Here is a 24,439-nt window from a genome sequence, read left to right as displayed (position 1 = left end):
ATTGCGGTGTGTCTGTGTTCCACATAGAAGAGTACTGTTGGCCGGAAAGAACAGAGCATTGCGGTGTGTCTGTGTTTCGTGCTGAAGGTATTATTCAACATGGGGGCTAAGCATACGCTAGAGATGGCCAATGTACTGCCTAAAGAAGGCCTTATTGAGTCAGCGAGATTTCTCATGTGTAAAAAATATAGTGCATACGCAACTGTGTATTGTGACACGTGTGTCGAAATGACCAAAGATTGTGATAGGCCTTTTCCAACAATAGGGAGTTTTAATGCAGAGGTACTAAATAACGTAAAAGATAAAGTACGGTTGATTAAGTCAACAAAAGTGAGAAATGCACATAATCATTGTTTAAAATCGTGGCAAATGGAAGGTAACACGTGGTAGAGCAGCGAATGCACAGCGGAAGTGAGTGTAGCGAAAAACGCGTGTTTAGCGGAAGTAAGCGTACTGGAAACAAGCATTCCGGAAGTGTGCGTTGCTAAGCGTGGCGAACTGAGCGCAAACACGCCCCCGACAAATTCGGTCGGGGCGGGAAGTACAGCCAATACCTAAAATGTAAAAACTGTAACTAGTAACTTGTATGTTGTTTTAAGTAATGTTAAAAGTAATGTTTCAGGACAAAGAAGAGGGACGGTTCCACCAGCAGGGGCAGCGGCTGAAAGTGGTGAGAATAATGTAAAGGTTAACACAGGGGGAGACATCCATTGTACTGCAGCAGCAATTTCAGCAACTAGTTCAGAACATAGTCATTTGGTAGACTTACATCCTGTCTGCACTACAACAGTTCCCAATGGGAAAGCGGACAGAGATGGTGACGTTCCCTTAAAACATGTAGCAAAGCATTATACATGCACTAGGTCTGAAACATTTTCAATTTTGTCTGATTTCCCTGATCCTAGGAAAGATTTGACCAAATGTCAGCAGTTTATTAGATATTATGGTAATATGTATGAGCCAACTAATAACGATTGGCGAGTATTATTGAAGACCTGTCTTCCTCTCAATACTGATATACAAAAGTTCATTAAGAATTGTATGTTGGAGGAGGATGAATTCTTAACCGAGGATGATAATCAGGACAATATTAGACAAATAATCACACGGTTGGCCATATATTTTCCAGTTATAGTGGACTGGAGTAAAGTTTTTACTATCAGGCAAGAGGATAGTGAAAATGCAACAGACTATTTTTGCAGGGCTCTGATAGAGATGGTCAAATATACTGGGGTATCAGACATAAAAGATAATGTATATTACAGAGAGGTTGCTGTTAAAGTTCTAATGGATGGCCTCAGGGAAAACTTGAAAAGAAGGGTGCAAACTTCATTACCATACTGGAGAGGAAGTACTGTAAGTGTTCTCAGGGAGTCAGCTATAGGACATGATAAAAATAAACAGAAAGAGACACTAAGTGATAGGGTAATGATGGTAAGTATCCCAGCACTAGAGGGACTGCACACACGACCACCAGCATACAAACCACATAACAGGAAACCCAGAATAGTGAGATGTTACAATTGCACACATTAGGAGAGATTGTAAAAAGGAAAGAGACAATACACATAGGGGTGGGTCACGTAGATATCATCCAAGAAGGAATTCACATAGACTAAGGAAACTCACACCTGCCCGCGCATGTTATAGCAGCAAATGCTGTGCGTGAAAGCAATAATCAACTCTAGAGTTCAGGTCAGACCTGTAATCCTACAACTAGACAAAGTAAAGGTTAAAACTGTGGTAAGTATTAAGGTGCAAAGTGTAATAAGAAACTGATTTTAAAAGGTAATCGTTGTTGTTTTTTTTCTTGTTTTGTTTTATGTTGTCAAATGTTTGTTTTCCTAATCGCTAGCCGATGGTAAAGAATGGAAATGTTTGTTCTGTTTGCTGTTTTAAGATAACTATCTTGTTTTTCTTCTCACAGATAAGGGTACACAGAAGATATATAGATTTAGGGCTATATTTACTAAGCTGCGGGTTTGAAAAAGTGGGGATGTTGCCTATAGCAGCCAATCAGATTCTATCTGTCATTTTGTAGAAGGTACTAAATAAATGAAAGCTAGAATCTGATTGGTTGCTATAGGCAACATCCCCACTTTTTCAAACCCGCAGCTTAGTAAATATAGCCCTTAGTGTTTAAAAGGGGTGAGATAGAGAAATAGAAGAATTACTCTTGAAAGACTAATTAACAATAGACAAATGGAACACTCTTTGTTTTAGGCTGCAGTGTCTCATGATAATTTGTTTGGCTGAGAATCATTATCCAACAATGAAGTATATACATACTTTGCTCCAAAATATCGTTTATGTATCTCAGATGAGTCATCAACAGTAAATTTTTACATTTCTCTATTATAAGTTAGGAAAGTCAGTTGAAAAGGTATGTAGTCAATGAGATACCGAGTTCTTAATGAACAAATGACGGACGACACTGGATTGCACGGTTAAGACCCCCTAGTCATTCTTGGGAGGGATCATAGTTAAATGAATACAGCCATTTCCCCATAGAGTCAGAGTCCAATCCAGTTGTCATTTTGTTGTAAAAATCTCCCTTTCTGCATGTATGTTTGTATTCAAATCTTTGTATTCCCATCATTCATTGCTTTCTTATTTCTCATTCTTTACACAAGCGCTAGTCTCTCTCTCTCTCTCTCTCTCTCTCTCCCACTCTCTCTCTCTCTCTCTCTCTGCTCTGGTAGAGATAAAGTCAGACACAGTCTCAACAATGGGGCTAAGACATATTTTTATTGTTTTTACATAAGACAAATTCAGAGATACACACACTAGATTGACATGAGTTACAGAAACAGTCAGGGGTTTTGTTTTCATGTGTATAGAAACTGCTGAATTTAAGCAGAAAGGTTCTGTTGTGGAAATACGATTCATGTTTTATAGATTGCATTTCTGTTTTGTTTTTTTTGTTTTATGATTCGTGCCTCCTGTACAAAAATGTGCCTTTATATGGAGGCACAAAGGGTGGATAGGAGATTGCTGGAGGTTAGGCATACAGATATGCATCTCTGTATAGAATATTGGAGTAGGATTTTTACCACAAGATACGACATAATGTGAAACCCTAGAAAATGTAGAATTATCATGTTTTATATTTTTTTCACTGTTAGACAGGCATGTGCTGGATACTGTTATATTTGAAGAAAGTGTTATAGAAATAGACACCTTTGCCTTTCCCACTTAGTCAAGTAGCTGAATGTGAGGTACTGAGAATGACATGTGAGTTGGCAGAGGGAAAATCGATTGATATACATTGGTCTTCAGCATTTTTCTAGTCTAGGGGGCGATGTTGAGGTGACTGAGAAATCGTTTTATAGCAATACCAGCACATGATTAGGACACTACATGGAGGACTTTATACAGTGACACAGTTACCAACTGAAGTAGCTGCTAGTAAGGTCCACACTTACACACACGACCATACATGGCTGTCACACCAGGGCGAACATAGCTGTCAAATAGACAGCAGGGTTTTATGTGACAGTTAACAAATCTATGTTTTGTTTTGTTTTTCATTGTATTGTTTTAGTTTTAAAATGTAAACACACACACACATGCACACATACACATATTGGTTAATATATGAAGATTTGTGTTACCTGAGGAATAAACTGGAAGGTGAAGAGATGTGGTGAGGAGTCTGGTGGACTCTGGAGAGATGGACAAGGTAGACCAGTAGCTCCCAGAGGGTATCTCCCAGTCCCAGAGGAGGCAGCAAATGGTCTGGCTCAGCTGGGTACAGAAGGTATGTGCAAGCTGGTAAGAGTATATTGTGATGCACCAGATATTTCGTCTCAAACTAGAAGGACGGCAACGTCCTATCTTGATTAAGAGAATGTCAGGAAAATGATACCAATAGAGCCATCCCATATCCCTCCTGCTGATGAGTTTTCCTCCAGGTAAAACAAATACACGTCATCCAATTACCACCATGCAGGATCCTCAAGTATACACAGGTGTACCAATGAAAAATGTCTGGGTAAAGGTGTATTGAAATGTGTCTAATGTATTACTGTGTCATACTCAAAACTTTTGTTATTCAATGTGATATTCCTAGAGTTATAATAGATGATAGGGGTATTCATGTTATTGATAATAGAGGTATAATGTATGAGTAGTGGTAACAAATCACATACTTTCAATTAGCCATAAACCAGTGTGAACATAAAGTAGTGGTACTCGGTAGAACGAATTGAATAGAATAAGAGTTGGAACTTGATTGAAGTGACTGATAGCTTCGGCCACTAGTCCTTTCCCGCTACCATAAGATCACTCCTGGGCAGACTCCTAACCTGTCAGTTTTTGAAATGTTCTTGACCCCTCGCGAGATGAAATTGTAACGGGGAGGCTAGGTTAGACCTTGAGAGAAGGTAAAGAGTGAGACAGCAACCAAGAACGTCCAAAACACTGTTTCCTGAAAGGTCACACTAACTGTCAGGATGTTGGATCGGGAGAGTAAGTTGTGGAGCAGAAATTTCTTAAGCTTAGGTTATTTGACAGACAGGTGCCAGGTGTAGGCTACCAGCATCACGGCTTCAAGGGTAGCAGAGACACACTGGTGTCCATTCCACCCACTGCAGGGGGGCCAACACTCAGAGAAGGGTCCAAGGGCACTCATGAGTCTGTTCTGGAAGGCCTCGAATGCAGTTAGTAGGACCTGAGCCAAAGGCTAAGACTGTTGTCCAGCATGAAGATGTAGTTTTTCCTGTTTTGTGTTCTCTCATTTCATTCTCTTCTCAGGACGGTTAATTCTTTTGATTATTAGCAGGTGACAGAGACTGGTTCAGGTAATGATAAGGAGGTATTGGGGAGGAAGGAGAAGTTAGTAGCATAATCGGTCCAGCCAATTACTCTATTCAATTCAGGGATAAAGGAAAATTTGGAAACCTCGGAGCTTGGAGAAAGTGCGAGGGGCTATTGTCTGAGTAGCATTACGTCCGTAAGTACGGTGACCCCATGGTTAGAAAAGAGATACACCCAGCGATGCCAGTCCAGTAATATTCGGACTTGAGAAGGCATCCTTGAGAATGATTATTATTCTTGGGAGGGTAAGGTTTTAGACCCAACAAAGTGCTGGGCTTGCTCACACGTGCCTCAGTGATTATATCAAGTAGGATTAGTTCTCTTTCCACTAAATATTCTTGAGGTACCCGAACTATGGGTGGGAGGTCACTAGGGGAAAAAGTACGACACCTAGGTCTCTTAGTCTGAAGTCTCCCAATGCTTTGCAAGCTGATCACTGTTAAATCTGAGTATTGGGAGACTGGGAAGAACGAACAGACAATAGCCCGCCCACAAGTGTTGATGAAAAGAACTGATGACATTATTAGAAGTGTGTATATTAACGCAAGCTGAAGGAGATTGTATATGACATTATCGATAGACATAGGATGATGCTATTGATGAACATGAAGTGTTTAAATGTATTCTGAGCTTAAAGACATGCGTTGGACAGAAGAACCTGTTAAACTTGAAGAACTGTAGTAGAGAATTCTGTATAGCTGATACATGTTCTATTGTACCTTGTACCATTCCAAATAATGTATTAAGTGTTTTATTGCACCCTTGAAGGGCATACAAAAGGTTATCTCCAAGCTCCAGAAATGTACGGTCTATAGTAAAAGAAGAAATCGTTTAGAGGATTAAGACTCTCTCTTATGATAACTTGTTTAGATCTACAAATAGCGTGGTCATACACCAAGGGGGATTTGTATTACATAACAATGAAACGTGGTACTGAGATCCTGCATATAACATCTTTAAGGTGATAGTTTATTGTGCTATCAAAGGGTGGACTGTCAAAGTATAATTGGATGAACGAAAGTATATTGGTTTAATATTGTTTTTGCCGTGTAATTGCGATCCGTTTGCCATGTAACACGTGGCGTGGTGCGCTCGCACGGTAAAATACGCATGCACACACTCGCATTACAACATTTAGTTATCTATATAATTCGTATTCATATTGGTACCGTTACACTGTAATTTATGAGCAGATAATATTTGGTTTATTAGTAGTATATATATACATATATAAATATATATATATATATATATATATATATATATAATGATTATACGTACGCTTCAGTGATATATATGGTTCAGGTTGTGGGAAAGGTGGCATGTCTGGTATCATACTGAAACCCTATTCATCAGCAGCTGTCCGGTGCAGTCGGCGAAGAGATCGCACATTGCATACTTTAGTTATTGATATTAGGGAATAATCCTTTGTATGATGCTGGCTATGAAAGGAGCAGACCCCCTGGAGAGACGACCCCCACCTTTGGATTCCTTAGATGGAATCAACCTATGATCTGTTTACCCTGAACCCACCCAACGTCTGGACCTATAGAAACAATCTACGTCATCTCTATTGTTCACTGTGTAACACTGTACTGTATATAATCATAGCTGCACACTCCCTGGCTCTCAGTCAACTCTGACACAGTATTCTAACAGATATACTGTCCACCGGGTCCCGTGGGTGCGCCGCGAGCGCATGCGATAGCATTGGTATGTACTTATCTTTTGGTATTGGCTGTACTGTACTTTATCATAATATAATAATGTATTAAATTGTTGACTATTTACATCTGCTAAAATAAATCACTCTGTGCTTTGGAAACACATACAATTGATTGGGCAATGCTTATTTGAAAACGATAAAATTACTTTAATAATATATATATATATATATATATATATATATACATACATATGCATATATATATATATATATATATATATATATACAAGTTAACCCGTGCATGATACTCATGCATTCTAGTCAAATCAAGCTACTTGAGGTCTTAAAAAGGTTCTTGTCATGCATTTGGGCCTAGCCCAGGCCTCCTCAGGGGAAGAGCGTTACTTCCCGATGCAAGCGCCCTTTTTATTGTGTGTTCGTGAGGTAAAATTACCTCACGAAAATGAGTTTGACCCCTCAACTCGTAAATTTAGCCTTTACTACCCCTCCCACGGGGGGAAGGGGGGATGATGGAAGTTAACTGACTTCACTATTCAAATCTCTTTGTCAAATAATATCAGTATACCAAATTTCAGGTCAATTGGATGAGCCCTTTCTGAGAAAATAGTTTTTTCCACACACACACACACACACACACACACACTAACACACGCCTCTACACATGTGTGTTCATGAGGTAAAATTACCTCAAGAAAATGAGTTTGAGCCCTCAACTCGTAAATTTAGCCTTTACTACCCCTCCCACGGGGGGAAGGGGGGATGATAGACGTTAACTGACTTTACTATTCTAATTTTTTTGTCAAATAATGTCAGTATACCAAATTTCAGGTCAATTGGCTGAGCCCTTTCTGAGAAAATAGTTTTTTCCACACACACACACACACACACATACACACTAACACACGCCGCTAGGCTTTTACTTTTATATATTAGATAATGCTAAGACTTTAGTAGGTCAGTGTATAACTCCACCCAGCAGGTGGCGCTGCAGCTTGTTTTTTTTTTTTTCACACAGACTAACACACGCCGCTAGGCTTTTGTATTATAGATATATATATATATATATATATATATATATATATATATATATAAAACAAAATATAGAGAAGAGGGCGCCACATAGTGTATTACCAAACACAATATTAGGAAGAGAATACAGAGGATAAACCACAATGGATTCCCTTTAGAAAAAGGAAAGGTGACTTCCAAATTGCAGGTAGTGAAATAGAGACACAATTGTGAGTATAATGAGTCAAATCCCCGGTGAAATCACCAATAATAAGAGCTTCTGCGTACCAGATAAAAGACTTGACAGACTCAAATGTAAAGCTGGTGATGTTTCAAGATCGGCTCTGGCATAGAAGAACTGCTCCTCAGCAGGACAATCACCGAATACAGATGGATCCTCAGAATATGAGTACAATAAAAAACTAAAATAGTGTAATACTGTATAACACTGATTTAATAAAACAGTAACTATCCCACTTACATAAAACAACGTGACAAATGCACATAAAGGTATCTTTCAACAATATTCATCTGGAAATGCATGTAATCTTGTGGAGTCATAGCGTTAAGTTCTTACTGTGATCCCACAGCTGCTGAGCTGGAAAGGAATGACCGTCCAGTATCCACAGAGTATAAAACCACAATATCCAGATGAGCAAATGAATCCTCAACGCGTTTCGTCCTTTTAGCGAATGGACTTCATCAGGAGGAATAAGACCAGATAAAACTAGAAGGCATTAGGACTCGAATTTATACTCATCGCCGCCATTAGAATGACCATCACCGTATGACGTAATACGTCCATCACGTCCGCGTGATGGCGCACACATACACATTCTTAATATCGGCACATCCGCAGTCCGTCTCCACCGTTTATCAAGGTAATAGAGGCTATGTTCCGTAACTCACCAAATATACATTATACAATAGAGTAAAATTAACTCATATAAAAACAGTATGACAGTGTTCATTTATCACCAATTGTTAATACAACATTAGCACATAAATGATGGACTAAATATATATATATATAGATATATCAATATTTATAAATATATATATATATATAGCCCCAGCTGGAAAATAGAACCTTGCCAAGTGGCAAGTGGCCAAAAAGACCAATAAAAAGTATTTGAATTATTTATAAAAAATTGTCTAATAATAAAAATATAGTATAAATAATATGGAGATAGACTAAATAAATGAATATATCAATGACAATTGTTTCTGATGATTTACTAGGGTAAAAAAGACTGGAAGCAGATTGGTTTTTATTAAAAACTATATATAAATTTGTTAAAATCACTGTCTCGTTATGAACAAAAAGATGAAACCTAAAATAAATAATAAAAAATAAAATAAAATCTGTCCTGTAAGGCAATTGGCCCCAACCAATTTCAGCCATTATTTATTTTTTAAATGGCTCAACTGTGGAATCTACAAAAGAAACATGACAAAATAAGCTGGAAACAACTTTTTTTTCTAAACAATTCTGGAAACAATTTCCTGAACTGCAATCCTTTCTTGTGAGTTAGGTAACCACGGATCCCAAACCAGTAAAATTCAATAGCCCTCATTAGACCATTGTGAATTGGCTATTTATGCTGCCCTTTGCCCTTTGCCTGCAATACTGCACAACATTTGATATGGTCTTCTCTCAGAACCAGATACTACACAATTTCTCTTGTTATTTTTCCTTGCCATTAGCTGCTAGTCAGTCTATCTGCCATCCTGAAATGTTGGCACATACAATCCACAATGTGGATTACACCCTCATCCAGACACCTGCTGACATGATTATATATAATTTTTTTCATTGCTGGCCTGGAAACACAATTCATTCAGTTTGCCTTTTAAATATAGCGCCTACTTATAAAATAGTACATGTTCTGGCAAATTTGAGTGCAACATATAAGTGTTTCTGTAGAACGTTTGCCTTTTCTCTCTCTCTGTCTGTCTGTCTCTCTCACTCTGTTTCTATCTATCCCTCCCTCTCCCTTTCTTCTGTCTCTCTTTGGGGTATATTTACTAAACTGCGAGTTTGAAAAAGTGGATATGTTGCCTATAGCAACCAATCAGATTCTAGTTATTATTTATTTAGTACATTCTGCAAAATGACATCTAGAATCTGATTGGTTGCTATAGGCAACATTTCCACTTTGTCAAACCTGCAGTAAATATACCCCTTTGTCTCTGTTCTCATTCTTTCATCTCTCTCTCTCTACACTGTACAGGGCAGTATGTATACATGTGTTATGGAAATATTTAGGGCTACCTTTCCAATAAAGACACGCAGGGCATATGCTTATGGAAGAATTTTTCAGATACAGAGTAGAATAAATGAAAAAATGATGCACTGTAACGATTGTTTTTCACCAACACACAGACATCCCCTTTGTATGTCATTCAGATTACAGCCATTTTGGTACAGTAAACTAATAGATCAAATACCTACTAGCTGCCTGCTGTTATTTAGTGTACATCACAGTCCAGGAAAGAAATAGCGCTTCTGGAATTGCTCCACCTACCTACTACACGTTGTGACATCATGACATCATCGCAAAAAAAGCCCATCAAGCAAGTGCTTCTGCTCAGGAGGATATGCGGGCAGCCGGACCAGCCCATCTAGCATTCGGCCCTTATGGCAAATGCAGGAATTGCCAGATGCTGCTCATTGAACCATTTTTATGACTGTGGCCTGGCTCTCGTGTAGCCTGAGTAAGACCAATAGCCCCCCACCCTTCTCTGATCAGCAGTCCAATTTGCACAGTTGTAACTGAAATCTGCAACCCTTGCATTCAGTCTTGGGGCAGACGTGTGTTTACTGCCCAAGTGTTTTGCTCACAAAGGGCCTGATTTTGAGTTAGAAGCAAAGCAAAGAAAATGAGCAGCTTTGAACCTGGACAAACCATGTTACAATGCAAGTGGTACAAACTGACTTATTTTTTGCACATAAGGAAGGCTGTTTTTTCATGTAGCACTCAAAAAATTAATAGCTTTATTTTTACACTGAAATTAAAGTTGATCTAGGACATGCCGTATCCCAACTATAGATCTCTCCCTACATTTTAAATTTACCTCCCCCTCCAATGCAACATGGTTTTGCCAAGGTGCAGATTTGATCCTTTTCTTTGCTCCTAATTTAAAATCGGGCCCAAAGTGTTTAGAAAATACAGTTAAACAATATGGTTGAAGAATCATTGAACAACAAGAGATCTAGAAATAATCTACATTTGCTGCAGCTTTACTCTGCTGCTTCTCTGATTGCACAGGACATTACAACTAGGTAATTCTTACTTTTCTTTTACTATTATACTCTTAAAATCCCAATGTTTGCCAAATTATTTTTCTTGCTCTCCTGTCATGGCATTATCTTTAGGACTATATTATCCTTCACCTTTCCTGCGACACGCCTCTGTCCACATTGCTCATTTATTACTTCACTCACCTCTAGTTAACACTCAGGGGCTGTTGTCCTATTTAAATTCAATAGTTATAACACCCTGACCCTGTCGCCAGAAACTAAAAGGACACACATCTTACAATTATCTTTCCTACCTTTCTTCCTCCCTGCTTCTATTAGCTGGTGACATTTCACCGAACCCAGGTTCCCCTCACTTCTCCCACACACATATATCTGAACGCTACTGAAATCCAGCAAACCTCAAAGCATCACCTGTCTAACCTTTCTTCCAAAGTTCTTTAAATGTGCCCTTTGGAAAGCACGCTCTGTTTGTAACAAACTTACCTCCGTACACGTCCTCTTCCCCCCTAACAACCTCAACCTTCTGGAAATAACAGAAACATGGCTCACGCAATCAGACACTGCCTCACCTGCAGCCCTTTCACATGGTGGCCCCCATTTCACCCACACCCCCAGACCTGGAGGAAGACAAGGAGGTGGGGTTGGACTACTTCTCTGCCCACAGTTCTACCAAATGTTCCATCACTCATATTCATATCTTTTGAATTATATACTGTTAGGATTTTTAACCCATTTTATACAGTATGTATTTTGCTGTGATCTATTGGCCCCCTTGACCACATCATCAATTTCTTGAACATTTCTCTGCATGGCTCCCTCACTTCTTATCTTCTGACATCCCCACCATCATCATGGGTGATTGCAACATCCCTATTGCTAATCCACGTTCCAATACTGCTTCATAACTGCACTCAGATACCTCCTCACTTGACCTCTCCCCGTGGATTGAATCTGCTACTTATCAGGATAGCCACAGTTTTAATCTTGTTTTCTCTAGACTATGCTCAGTTTCTAATTTCCTTAACAGTCCTTTCCCCTTCTCAGATCATCACCTTATTAGTTACTCCCTCACTCCCAGTTGTTTAACCTCCCTTCTGTCAAACTCTTCCAAACCTCCTCATATGCACGGGAATATTAACTGTATTATTCTTCAACAGTTTTCCACCTCTCTCCAACACCTTCTCTCCCCAATTTCTACATTGTCCTCCCCTGATATGGCAGTTCCTTATCATTACCATACCCTACCAACCGTACCATACCTCTTCTTACTCCACGTAGACTTTATTGTCAACCATGGCACACTAATGTAACACGAAATCTACAAAAACTTTATTGTAAAGCAAAACGTCACTGGTCTTGTACCTCTAATGCAGGGTTGCGCATGTGGCCCAGCATGCCTGTAAATTTGGCCCAGAAGGAGTTTTGGTTGTGGAAAGGGGGCAGCACTGTTAATGGAAAAAAAAAAATCCTGCAAAAAAAAGAAAAGAAAATACTTACCTTGCGGTCACGCGGTCACGTCAGCTGGTACTCCGGCTCCCTCCCTTGTCTCCTCCTCCATGCGGTGCTCGCAGTGAATGTCGGGCGTGATATCATCACACCCAACATCCATTGCGGAGCGCAGCACAGAGGAGTCACCCGCGCGAGAAGAACAATCAGCAGCATAGAATTGGAGAAAAGGAGAGAAGAGGACAGGAGAACAAGCCGATTAAAAGGTAAGTTAAGGGGGATTTTTTTTATTATTTCAAGGGACACTGACCAGTGAATAAAAGTCACCTGGTCCTGGAGCATCATGGACCTTATCTCCCTGCTACATACTTCTACTTGTAATACTAATGGGGCATTATATATTATTCTCTTTGGCCTTTTATAAGTTGTTATCCCTTAACTAACATAGTGGTGCAATTAGCAAAACAGGTTACAATTTGGGGTCACAGTGGTGTATATGTCAGGTACCGCAGGCCTGGTCAGGGCACCCTGATATACAATGCCTGGCTTAAATGCACTTTATTGATATTGCTTCGAAACAGTACAAAAAGTGATTATAGTATAATAACTAGAGGGGATTTTTTTGAACAGGGAGATTGAAAGGTAAGTATAGGGGGATTTGAAAAAAAAGTGATTTTATATATATATATATATATATATATATATATATATATATATATAAACTTTTTTCTCATATATATATGTTAACTATGTTTTCTATGGTTGTTTTGGATGATCAGCTATCGTTATTGTTAGTGTATCTTATGTGCGGCCCAAACCAACTCATCGTCTTCCAATGTGGCCCAGGGAAGCTAAAAGGTTGGACACCCCTGCTCTAATGATTTCAGCGCATATACTGCTATCTACCACTCCTATTGAAATGCTCTGGATGCTGCAAAACAAACATACTTCCAATCTCTCATCTATGCTCAGGCTTCTAACCCCAAATGCCTTTTAAACACATTTAAATCTCTTCTGAACCCTCCCACCCCAAACCCTCTGACTACCATCAGTGCCCAGGATCTTGTTTCGTATTTCAAGAACAACATTGATAAGATCCAACTTGAAATGGTATCATCTCCCTAGACTACCAATCAGCTAAAATCCTTCCCAGCACCCTTTGACGCCCTCTCTTCATTTGATCCCACAATTTAAGAGAAAGTTCTATTCTCTTCTTATCTTCCTACTCTACCTCCTGTCCTCTCAAACCCATATGCTCACAATTTGTAGGACCATGTTTCCTGCGCTCATTTCACCTCTAACTAAAGTCTGTAATTTATCTCTTTCTACTGGTATCTTTCCATCACTATTCAAGCATATAGTAATTACTCCTATTCTGAAAAAATTAAATTTTGACCCAAACTCTATCTCAAATTACCACCCCATTTCTCAGCTCCCATGCCCCTCCAAGCTTGGGAGATTGCCGGCACTCACCTCACATGCTTCCTTAATGGAAACACCCAATTGGATCCTCTTCGGTCAGGCTTTCGCTTTCAACAATCCACAGAGCCTGCGCTGACCAAGATTGTCAATGATTTGATCACAGCTAAAACTAAAAACCATTACTCTCTTCTAATTCTCCTGGATCTCTCTGCTGCATTTGACACTGTTGACCACTCTCTCTTCATACAAAATCTACAATCCCTAGGTCTTCAAGACACTGCTCTATCCTGGTTCTCATCCTACCTATCTAATCGCTCTTTCAATTTCTTTGGAACAACCTCCACTCTGCTTCCTTTATCAGTTGGAGTACCACAATGCTCAGTCCTAGGTCCTCTGCCATTCTCTGTCTACACTCATTCTCTTGGAAAACTGATAAGCTCCTTTGGATTTCAGAATCATCTCTATGCAGATGATATACAAACGTATCTGTCCTCTCCTGATCTCTCAATATCTATGTTGTCCCGTGTTACTGACTGTCTTTCTGCCATTTCATCTTGGATGTTTTCTCGCCAATTCAAATACAGTCTTTCAAAAACAGAATTAGTAATATTTCCACCCACCATAGAAGCTTCCTGACGGACATTTCTATTTCTATTGAGAAATTGACCATAAATCGTACCCCACAAGCTCACTGCCAAGGTGTAATCCTTGACTCACAAATATCCTTTGTTCCCCACATCAACTCTATATTTACATCATGCTGCATATATATGCTGAATATTTCCAGAATATGTACATATCTAACAGGAGACGCTGCAAAAACTTTAATTCAAGCACTCATCATCTGCCATATTGATTATTGCAATTCCCTCCTTACTGGTCTTCCCAAAATCAGACTTGAGCCCCTACAATCTACTTTGAATGAACTGGGTAGATTGATTTTCCTTGCAAATCAATCTTCCTCGGTTGAGCCACTCTGTCAGTCTCTACATTGGTTGCCTGTTTTTAAATTAATCCAATATAAAATGATTCTACTAACATACAAGGCCATCAACAAAATTGTGCCAACATTCATCTCCCCATTTGTCTTAACATAACTCTGAAATCGACACTTCCGTTCTGCACAAGATCTGCATCTCTCTTCCACTCTCATCACGTCCTCCCATTCTTGGTTACAGAACTTTTTTCGGGCTGCACCCACTTTGTGGAATTCACTACCTTGCACAATAAGTCTTTCCTCCAGTCTTCAAACCTTTCAGCATTCTCTGAAAATGCACCTCTTCAGACAAAATTACTCAAACACCGTTTTAGTCTCCCTAGGTTACTCTATTACCAACTTCTACACAGCTAACACAAGACAACAACCCTCTGACCAACATAGTTGTGTGACTGAACATACAGTCCACTAAATACTTTATAACCTTTGCATTCTAGCTGGAATAATATGCAATATGATGTAGCACTTGCCCTTATGTATCAAACCATTGTCTCATAGATTGCAAACTTGCGAGCCCAGCCCTCCTGCCTCTCTATATGTATTACCAAGCATTGTTTTATTACTGTTTTCTCCCAATTGTAAAGTGCTACGGAATCTTCTGGCGCTACATAAATAAATGTTGATGATGATGATGATGTGTTTGTGTCAGCTGTTGTCCCTGTTTTCTTCCCTGGAGCAGGGATGGATGCTTTCTCTCCCTGGCAAGCATGCGTCACTGCCTGGCAACCAGAAGCAACTTTTGATTATGCGGAACATGCGTGCTCATTGTTAGGCAATGGGACACTTCTTTGAGCGCTCTTGTTGGCGGTCAGCTGGCTTCACATCTCTGACCACCAAAACCACTTCAGATTAGAGTTATGTGGCTGTATCACCTATAAATAACTTATTGTAATAATATATTTAAATTATTACAACAATTTATATTGTTGCAAATGTACTAATTCTTGATACTTGTATTGGAAATGTACTTATTTTATTATATCGTGTGGCACTTTGTATAGGAAATGCCTTCATTTCTGAGGTATTGATTTGTAACTTCTGAGAGAGGATGTCATGATTGGATTTGTATAACTTTTCTAAAGAAAGTCTCTCATGTTAATTAGACCTTTTCATCTCAGTGGCCAACATGTTTGTTCAGCCTGTATACACAGCAAGGGTGGCCACTGCCTCTCTGTCTGTGTGGCTTGTATCATGAATCTCAGATCCTGTCCGAATAATGCACACAGAAGGTTTTGGGATATAGCAGAGTAGTGTGAATTCTGTTAACTTTGCATTGCATTTAAATCCATGTTTTGGGGAAACATATTGCATCCTGAACTAAAAATAACTCTGACTTTTTGGTGCCAGCAAAGAGTGCAGGGGGCTGGCTTACCCCCTGCTAGGCTGCATCCTAAACTGTATAAAACAGCACTTGTTTGTACTGAAATGTATCATTATTGTTCCATCTGACTTTCTTATCACTGGTACTTTCAGTGTGAATTGTCCTTATCAGGATACTGGAGCTAATAAACATCATTTGCTTCAGGATCCTGCTTTGGCCACTTCTTCCCTGCTGTATTTCCTGTGACCTATAGATTAGACCCAAATCTAATCTGTTTCCGGCTGTTGTGAGGTTTGAACCCAGCTTTCCAGTACTAACGCTCTGCCTGCTACCCAGCAGCTCTGGTCTTTAGGAAGAGGTCAGGGGTACCAGACCAGGTACACCAGCAAGGGGGTACACTAGCAGCGACAGTTACCCAGATGGGACGCGGTTATGGATGCCGTTATGGAGTCCAGTGGTGGCAGCAGCTTAAGTCCCTCCTACTGCGGTTAGAGGGCGCAATTGGGATAAAGAAAGGGAACGGTGGCATAGTAAGCCCAGCCAGTTCTCTGCAACAACAGACAGGGTGGCATAGGCAGTTCATCCTGTCACAGGTTATATAAAGGGGGCTCTGGTACTGCTACAATGCCAGAATATTAGATCACTTCTGAGGTCTGCTACTGATTACTGTGCGCCACTAGTTCCTTTGGGCTCCACAGGTTCTTCTCTATTTGGATTTCCTGCTGCTGACATTTGTATAGTATCGGGAGGAAGGGTAAAGCTCTTATTATATAATTATATCTTAATCTAATTAAGGTTAAGTTCTAACAGTCTAATTATAGCCTATTTTATCTAATTGATGATTTTTCTTGTGATGTCAGGATTCAAACTAATTCTGCTCTCTAGGGGTTTGATAACATGGGCAAATATTAAAGAGGATGGTGGTTATCCTTTTCGGGTTCCATTGCACAGACTAAAACATCCCAATAATGTATCATTGGTTAGTATTGTAGTAGACAGGTTGTAATGCAGAGCTTTCATGGCTTGGAGGAAGTTACCTTTAAATCTGTATTATTTAATTTAATTTAATTATTTTATGACTAGCATCTGTCAAATGCTTTCTTTGCATTTAGAACTAGTGCCAGTGAAGGGGTTTTGTTTTTGAGTTATCTAGTAGTTGACTGGACAGGACATAGCCAACCTTGTCAGGACCTTTAGATCTGTATTTAAAAATGATGTGACCGGATGGGCTTACTTCGCTCCTCGGTCTGTAGGGGGGTAGAAGAAATAGAAGAATGTCCTTCCTGCACAGTGAATCTTACGTTTCTTACTCACCCTCAGTAACTGACCACTTCTACTGGTGTCACTTTGCCACCAGACACTCGCCAACTGGGAATGCCAAATGCACACTAGTTGTAGGAGAATTCGACTACCACAACTGGACTCACTTGTGGTACCCAGAACCACTTACTTCTGTGGTAGCTGGTATAGCTGCTGTAATGAACCTTTGCTGTGGGCTGGCTGGTACCTCCTGACTGCTTACTATGGGTCAGGGCTGCTGAGTAGCGGGCATGGCATTTGCACAGAGATGCTGGGTTCATCACAGGACAACCAGGGAATAGATTAGAGTGTAAGCACTTATCTGTTGGTCACATGATACAGCAGGCAATAGTCGCAGACAGAATTTTCAAGCAGTGATGGTTTATTGCTCAAGAATCCTGACAACTTTTGCATAAGAGTTTGTGGTACTGGTGATCATCCAGAAGTCAGGTGGAAAATGATACATTACTTGGTCAAATAGTGTACCTTTTATACACATTATGGCACACAACCTATCATGGTGCAACATGTCCCCTGATCCTAGATGGCTCTGCAAAGACTGAGATGTTACATGAAACATTTAGCATTAGGATGAAATATGTTCTTCAAACCTTGATTTAAATGCAATGCAAAGTTAACTAAATTTACACCAATCTTTTATTTTCTTAAACTTACTGGTTGCATTATTTAGTAATTAAGCTCCTCACACTCACCTACAAGGCCCTCGCCAACTCCACTGTGCCCTACATCTCCACCCTCCTCTCTATTCATGCTCCATCCTGCCCTCTCGGTTCTGCCTCTGACCGTCGTCTCTCTTCCCCCCTTATAACCTCCTCCCACGCGCGTATCCAAGACTTCACCCGCGCTGCCCTCCTCCACTGGAACAAGCTCCCTCCCTCCATCAGAACTTCCCCTAATCTGTCCAGTTTCAAACGGGCCCTAAAAACCCACCTTTTTCTTAATGCCTTTCTGTCTCCCACTTAACTTCCTACCTTATCTTCTGCCTCCGTCCCCCTACTCTCCCTCTCTCCCCTGCGTCTCTCTGTCTGTCCACCCCTCCCCTTAGATTGTACGCTCCTCTGAGCAGGGCCATCTCTCCTCCTTTTTCCACCACTTCTAACTCTGCTCTCCAGCTACTTAGCCCTCCTCCTCGAGGCTCCACTTCACGTCCACTCTCGCTCCCTCCTCCCCCCTGGGGGTCTCCCTGTCTTCCGCGTCCTCCTTCTTGGGCCCCGTCATTTGCGGATCCTACCTCCCCCTTCCCCGCCCTCTCTAGCTGTGCATTGAGCTTACTGAGTTGCTGTACTTACTGTTTACTGTACTGTGCTGTCTCCCATTGTATTGTAATTTGTTTGTCTCTGTACGGTGCTGCGGACGCCTTGTGGCGCCTTATAAATAAAAATTAAGACTAATAATAATAATAATAATTAGTCTATTTTACATTTAACACAATTTATTTATCAAAGTTTACAGCAATTTGTGATATCTTAAATCACTTGTATCCTGAGTTTACATTGCTCAGACAGGTTCCTAGATACAGAAAGAAAACCTACACAGTGCTGTGTTAGTCAATTCACATGAAAATAATTACTTAACATTTCCTGCTTTCAGCAAAACAGACTTCCTCTAACCTGGCATAATACATTAGAAATCAATACATTTCTTATATCGAAATACACACAATATAAAAAAGTATCAGTACTTTTGCAATGATATACCGCGGTGCACTGCACCCGTAATTAAAATAAATATCTACAATAAGTTATTCCTTTGTGATCCAGCCACAAATGAGATCGGGTGTTATTTTGGTTCTAGCTGTGTGAGGATGAAAAAAATTCTCTAAAATGCTATTAACAGTCTAACATGCGAGGGTATCAGGTTTGGTGTGAATGCTTTATATAAGGTTTGGTGTGAATGCTTTGACATAAAGAAACAATTGGGATCAGCGGCTTTGCAGGGTTTTTGTGATGGTATGACATTTTTAATATCCTTATTGAGTTTAGTTGACCTTGCATTATCTGTCTGTCAAACCCATTCCCCTGTGTTATTTAGATTGGATAGAAAAATATAATTTAAAAAAATTTCCTTGTCTCACATTAGGCTCATATGTTGGCCAAGGTGATTTTCCTTGAACCGATTCTGCCCGTCTGAATGATGATCCAGCCTTCTACATCTGTCTAACATGAGAAGAGTTTAGAGTATTTAAAGATCACTTATTTTTGCTTGCATCTCCAGGAGGTACAAGCAAAAATAAGCAACTTTTTATGTATTGTCATACCTGGAAATGCATGCAGGAGCACATCACTCTAACAGGACTATAAGCTGAATTGAATCTTCCCCTTAGAACCCTATGAAGTGAGGATATGCTATCCATTGGTGGACATACCACTTATTTTAGGGATCGGGAAAGGAGTGAGATAGAGAGCAAAGGCCCATTACTCTCCTTAAGTTTTCCCATTTTTTATATTCATTTATTACCCTGTTTTCTTTGTGCAACCATGTGGGGCCTTGGGTGAAAAATTGATATGGTGGATTATTAGTTTAGATAGGACAGGGAAGAGAAGAAAATAAAGTAGGGAGGGGCAGAAAACCTCATGTAAGCTTTGTTTGCCGGTTACTTGAGGGTGTTTGAGAGCCAGCTGATGTTGAAAGGTTGTTTGGATTAAAATTAGTAATTATTTTGATGGTGGGTTCATTTGAGCATAAGTAGTTCAAATCAGCGACATTATTTCTATGTATTACATACAGTTTTAACAGAAGCATAACCCTAGTGCGAGTCTTCAGGAAAAAATTTAATGCATATTAATTTATTAGGTACCATATCTAAAATTATCCATTTAAAAATAACGTATTTACACCCTCATGCTGATTCAGACAAATCTCAATATGCATTCAGCACTGTGCCAGTAGAATTTGCACCAGGTTTATGTGAGGTATAAATCAGATACACATACACACAGTTTATAAGCACTTGAAATTGTATTTTAATATTTACTTTTATTACAAAAAAGCATTCTCTATTATGTTTGATTTAAATAACAAACACATAATACAGCAGGTATAATCTTCTGTCATGTGTATGAATGAAAAGAGCAAAAAATTAATTCTAAAATACACACACAAAATCATATAATATAGGCAGAATAAAGGAAGAATGCACCTTCAAAGGTGAATCTGCAATCAATTAATCAGAAATGGCTATCTAGTGCTGGCAACCATCATTATCATCACTGTGTATTTGCACCAGACGTCAGGTGTCTGGAAGTGATACAGCTACTGACAGACATATTTGTGTCTCTATGTGGGTCTGCTTCAACACCTTTTCTGTACTCGGACTGTGTTTAACCTGTCCTTCCCTCCCCTAGTCCTTCTTTACAGGAATAAGAAGTGTCATATCTGCATACAAAGTAGGCATACTTTTTTTTGTGGTCCTGTGCAGTGCAAATTTGCATATCCTACTGTAAACATAAGTTTAAGTAAAGCCCTAAGCTGAGAGCAATTAAAATATTGTGTTATAATTCATCATCACTGACCATTAGGGGTTAAACAATTTGTGGCAGCCAGCCTATCAATCTCGGGGGAGTGGCTTTCCAAGAGGTCATAAATTAGCTTGGATCTGTGGGCTGGCTCTCTCTTAGTCCTGGATGTCTGATAGGAGACAACTGCTGTGACTGAAGGCTTGTATTGTATACTTGTATTCTGTCATTGTTTTCATTTGTTTTCTCTCTTGCCTTTCCTTTAATCCTTTTCCTCATATCCTTTTTTCCTCTATTCCTTTGCTGGCTTTTCTCTTTCTTTTTCCTCCCTCCTGTGTCACTAAGCTCACAGTCTGTTTTTCACTTGTCTCCATCGTCCCCACCAACCCCCCACCCCTCCCTGCTCCCTAGAGAATCGCCCAGCCCTCACGATTATAGCTCCTGTAGTTTTTGATTTACCTTGCCCAGAGTTTTCAGGATGTCTTGTCCCCGCCGTAGTGCAGGCCCCCCAGTCCGCTTCCAGGAGAGCGGGGAGAGAGTTCCCATGGTTTAGACGGAAGCCCCGCCCACCGGAGCCGCATTGGTGGCCATTTTAAAAATACAACAAGCACCTGTGAGCGGTGAAGGGGAGCCTCTCACCGCTGCAGGCGCTGGTGCAGTGTCAGCGCCGGAGCTCACTAGGAGCTCCGGTTGTCAGGGGGAGCAGAGGACGGCCAGTGAAGCGCCTGGCACCGGAGCTCATTAGGGGCTCCGGTCAGCTGGTGCAGGTCAGAGAAATTGCAGAGGGGCCTGTGAGCGGTGGAGGGGAGCCTCACACCACCACAGGCTCAGTGATGATGTTGGCATCGGAGCTCACTAGGGGCTCCGGTAGCCAGGTGTTTAATGTGGATAGGTTAATGGGTATTGAAGAGCCTGTGAGTGGTGGAGCGGAGCCTCACACCATCACAGGTTCGCTGGTTGGGGCGGCACCTGAGGGCAATAGGGGATTAGCTAGTCAGGAGGCTAATATCCCTCGGAGTGTGATATTTAATGAGCCTGTGGCGCAAACGGAGAGCAGCACTTTTGTTGCTTCCAACAATCAGTTCCAATATATGCAACCCCCCACTTGCAAATCATTCAGGCAGGTAATAATGCAGCCTGGTCCCTCCCTTACCCTCCCCCTCAAACACAAGGGGAACAGAGTGTGGTTAGACAATGGATTGACCCCTATTCGCCGCAGGAGAGAAGCCTGTCGCAGATCGGTGCAGCAAACTTATCATTTGGTCAGGGACCATTCATCCTGCAGGTTCCATTCAAATCCCTGCTCCCTATCCAGCTGGCGTGCCTTGGGATCATCTCCAAACCTTGGGCGTTAGTAGTAATTCTAGCCGGGATAATAGGGCCTCCATATCGCTCAGCGGGTCGGGGCAGGGGGGTGCAGTAATGGATGTGTTGCTTCTCGCCCAGTAACACAGGCACAGCAAGGGATTAAAATGGATGCGGTTGGAGGAGGATCTCCGTTAGAACAAGCTGCAATGGCGGCCAGTGGACACGATACGCCAGGAATCGTCGCAGCGGCCGCTGGGTCTCAAGCCATCGCCATCGCCCCACAGCCAGGACAAGGGATTTCGGTTCCTATTGCTGGTGAGAACACTTCTTTATTGGCACAACACCTGCATACACGTAGCGCTCCAATGTCATCTACTGACGAGCAAGGGTCGCGCAAACTGCTGCTATTGCTGAAAGAATATTTGGTCCAACCGGTGAAAGCAGCGCCCGCAGTAGCTTTGCCTCGCGCAGCATTAGGGGGCCCCATGGTGTGCTGTGACAAAATGGCGCTGCTGACAGGAGTGAGACCATGTGTGAGGGACAGAATTAACAAAGGATTCCTAGTGCAGAGCCGTAACTAGGGCGCAAGCCCGAGGGGGTGCGGCAGCCGTCCGCTACCTTCCCCTCTGTGTTACATAGTAAAATAAAAAAAAGAAATAGAAAAAAAAATTGTGGCCCCTCCCCCTACTCGCGAGAGGGGGGAGGGGCTAGTGTGGTGGCTGGTCCATGAAAGGACTATGAAAAAAAAACGCTGGCCCCTGTCACTGCAGCATCACTGATGATGTCACCATGCTGTCAGTGCAGAAGAGCCAACACTGCGGGGAGCTGAGAACAGACCTTAAGCAAGTGAGGGGGAGGGGGATCTGTCAGCTCTATTAGTTGTTCTCTCCCTAAGCACTGGTCTGTTATATCACATGCTGTGTGTTAGCAGCTCTCTGCTTCCAGGACTGCCCCTCCCAGCATCCCCAGCTCCTCCTGACAGGCCTGCGTTCCACCAACACTCTCACCTCTGCTCCTGATAACTATGACTCCAGTGCCCCTCCCAACTCTCTGTGCAGTACAGAGCCCCCATTATTGACCTTTCCTTGCCCTGCATATCAGTTCCCACTGTTTCTATCCAGATATGTTTCCCTTCCTTCTGATCCCTGACACCTGTCAATTCTGACTCCTGGACCCCCGAAATACAGCTGTAACCTCTGCACCCTCTCCATCACAGGAATGCTCTCTGTATAGTATGGCGGTCACAGGAATGCTCTCTGTATGGTATGGAGGTCACAGGAATGCTCTCTGTATGGCATGGAGGTCACAGGAATGCTCTTTGTATGGTATGGAGGTCACAGGAATGCGCTCTGTATAGTATGGTGGTCATAGGAATGCTCTCTGTATAGTATGGTGGTCATAGGAATGCTCTCTGTATAGTATGGTGGTCATAGGCATGCTCTCCGTATAGTATGGAGGTCACAGGAATGCTCTCTGTATAGTATGGAGGTCACAGGAATGCTCTCCGTATAGTATGGCGGTCATAGGAATGCTCTCCATATAGTATGGTGGTCACAGGAATGCTCTCTGTATAGTATGGCGGTCACAGGAATGCTCTCTGTATTGTATGGCGGACACTAAGAGGTTCTTTATATTGTATGTGTTTGTGTGTGTGTGTATATATATATATATATATATATATATATATAATTTCGTGTGATGGTGATAAGGGGGCACAATGTGATAAAGATGGCTCCATGGCACGGTGTGATAAAGGGGAAACTGTGATGGAGGGCACAGTGGGATGAAGTAGCAGTGTGATACAGATGGTACCGTTACAATCATGTTTTTAATTTGTTTCAGTGAGTTTTATTTAAAAAAACAATTCATTTTTTATACAGCTAGCAGGTGATAGCTGCATTTAAAGTACTTTGATTCTATGGAGGCTTATTACATAAAGATCCTTACAAAGCCAGACCGTGAAGAATGGGGAGGGAGGGGTTTCAGTGCGGTCTAGAACTTGTAAAGTGCTAGCTACGCCCCCACAGTAGGTTGGCCACACCCACTCGACTGTTGACACTCCCACTTAGATGGGGGGCGCCGGTGCCCTGTCTCGCCCAGGGCACTAAAATGTCTAGTTACGGCACTGTCCTAGTGGATATGTTTTCGCTAAGAAAACAAGTTAACAGCAGAGTGTATTAGAGGGGGAATAGGCGAAGAAGCTTACCGTTCATTTTATAACTGGCTGTCAGGCTACTATGTCTTCGCGGCTTGTTACTTAGAGACCAAACCTGAGGCGCTGGTAGACGTGTGGCGCTACCTGCACCTCATAACAGAGATGGTAGTCAATGATGGTCCTACAATCTGGTGTAGGTACGACGAAAGTTTTAGGGAGAAAGCCAATGGGTTGCAG

The sequence above is a fragment of the Mixophyes fleayi genome, chromosome 2 (genome assembly GCF_038048845.1).
Source record: "Mixophyes fleayi isolate aMixFle1 chromosome 2, aMixFle1.hap1, whole genome shotgun sequence".
Taxonomy (NCBI): domain Eukaryota; kingdom Metazoa; phylum Chordata; class Amphibia; order Anura; family Limnodynastidae; genus Mixophyes; species Mixophyes fleayi.
The sequence above is the reverse complement of the archived record's forward strand: the minus strand, read 5'-3'. Positions refer to the sequence as shown.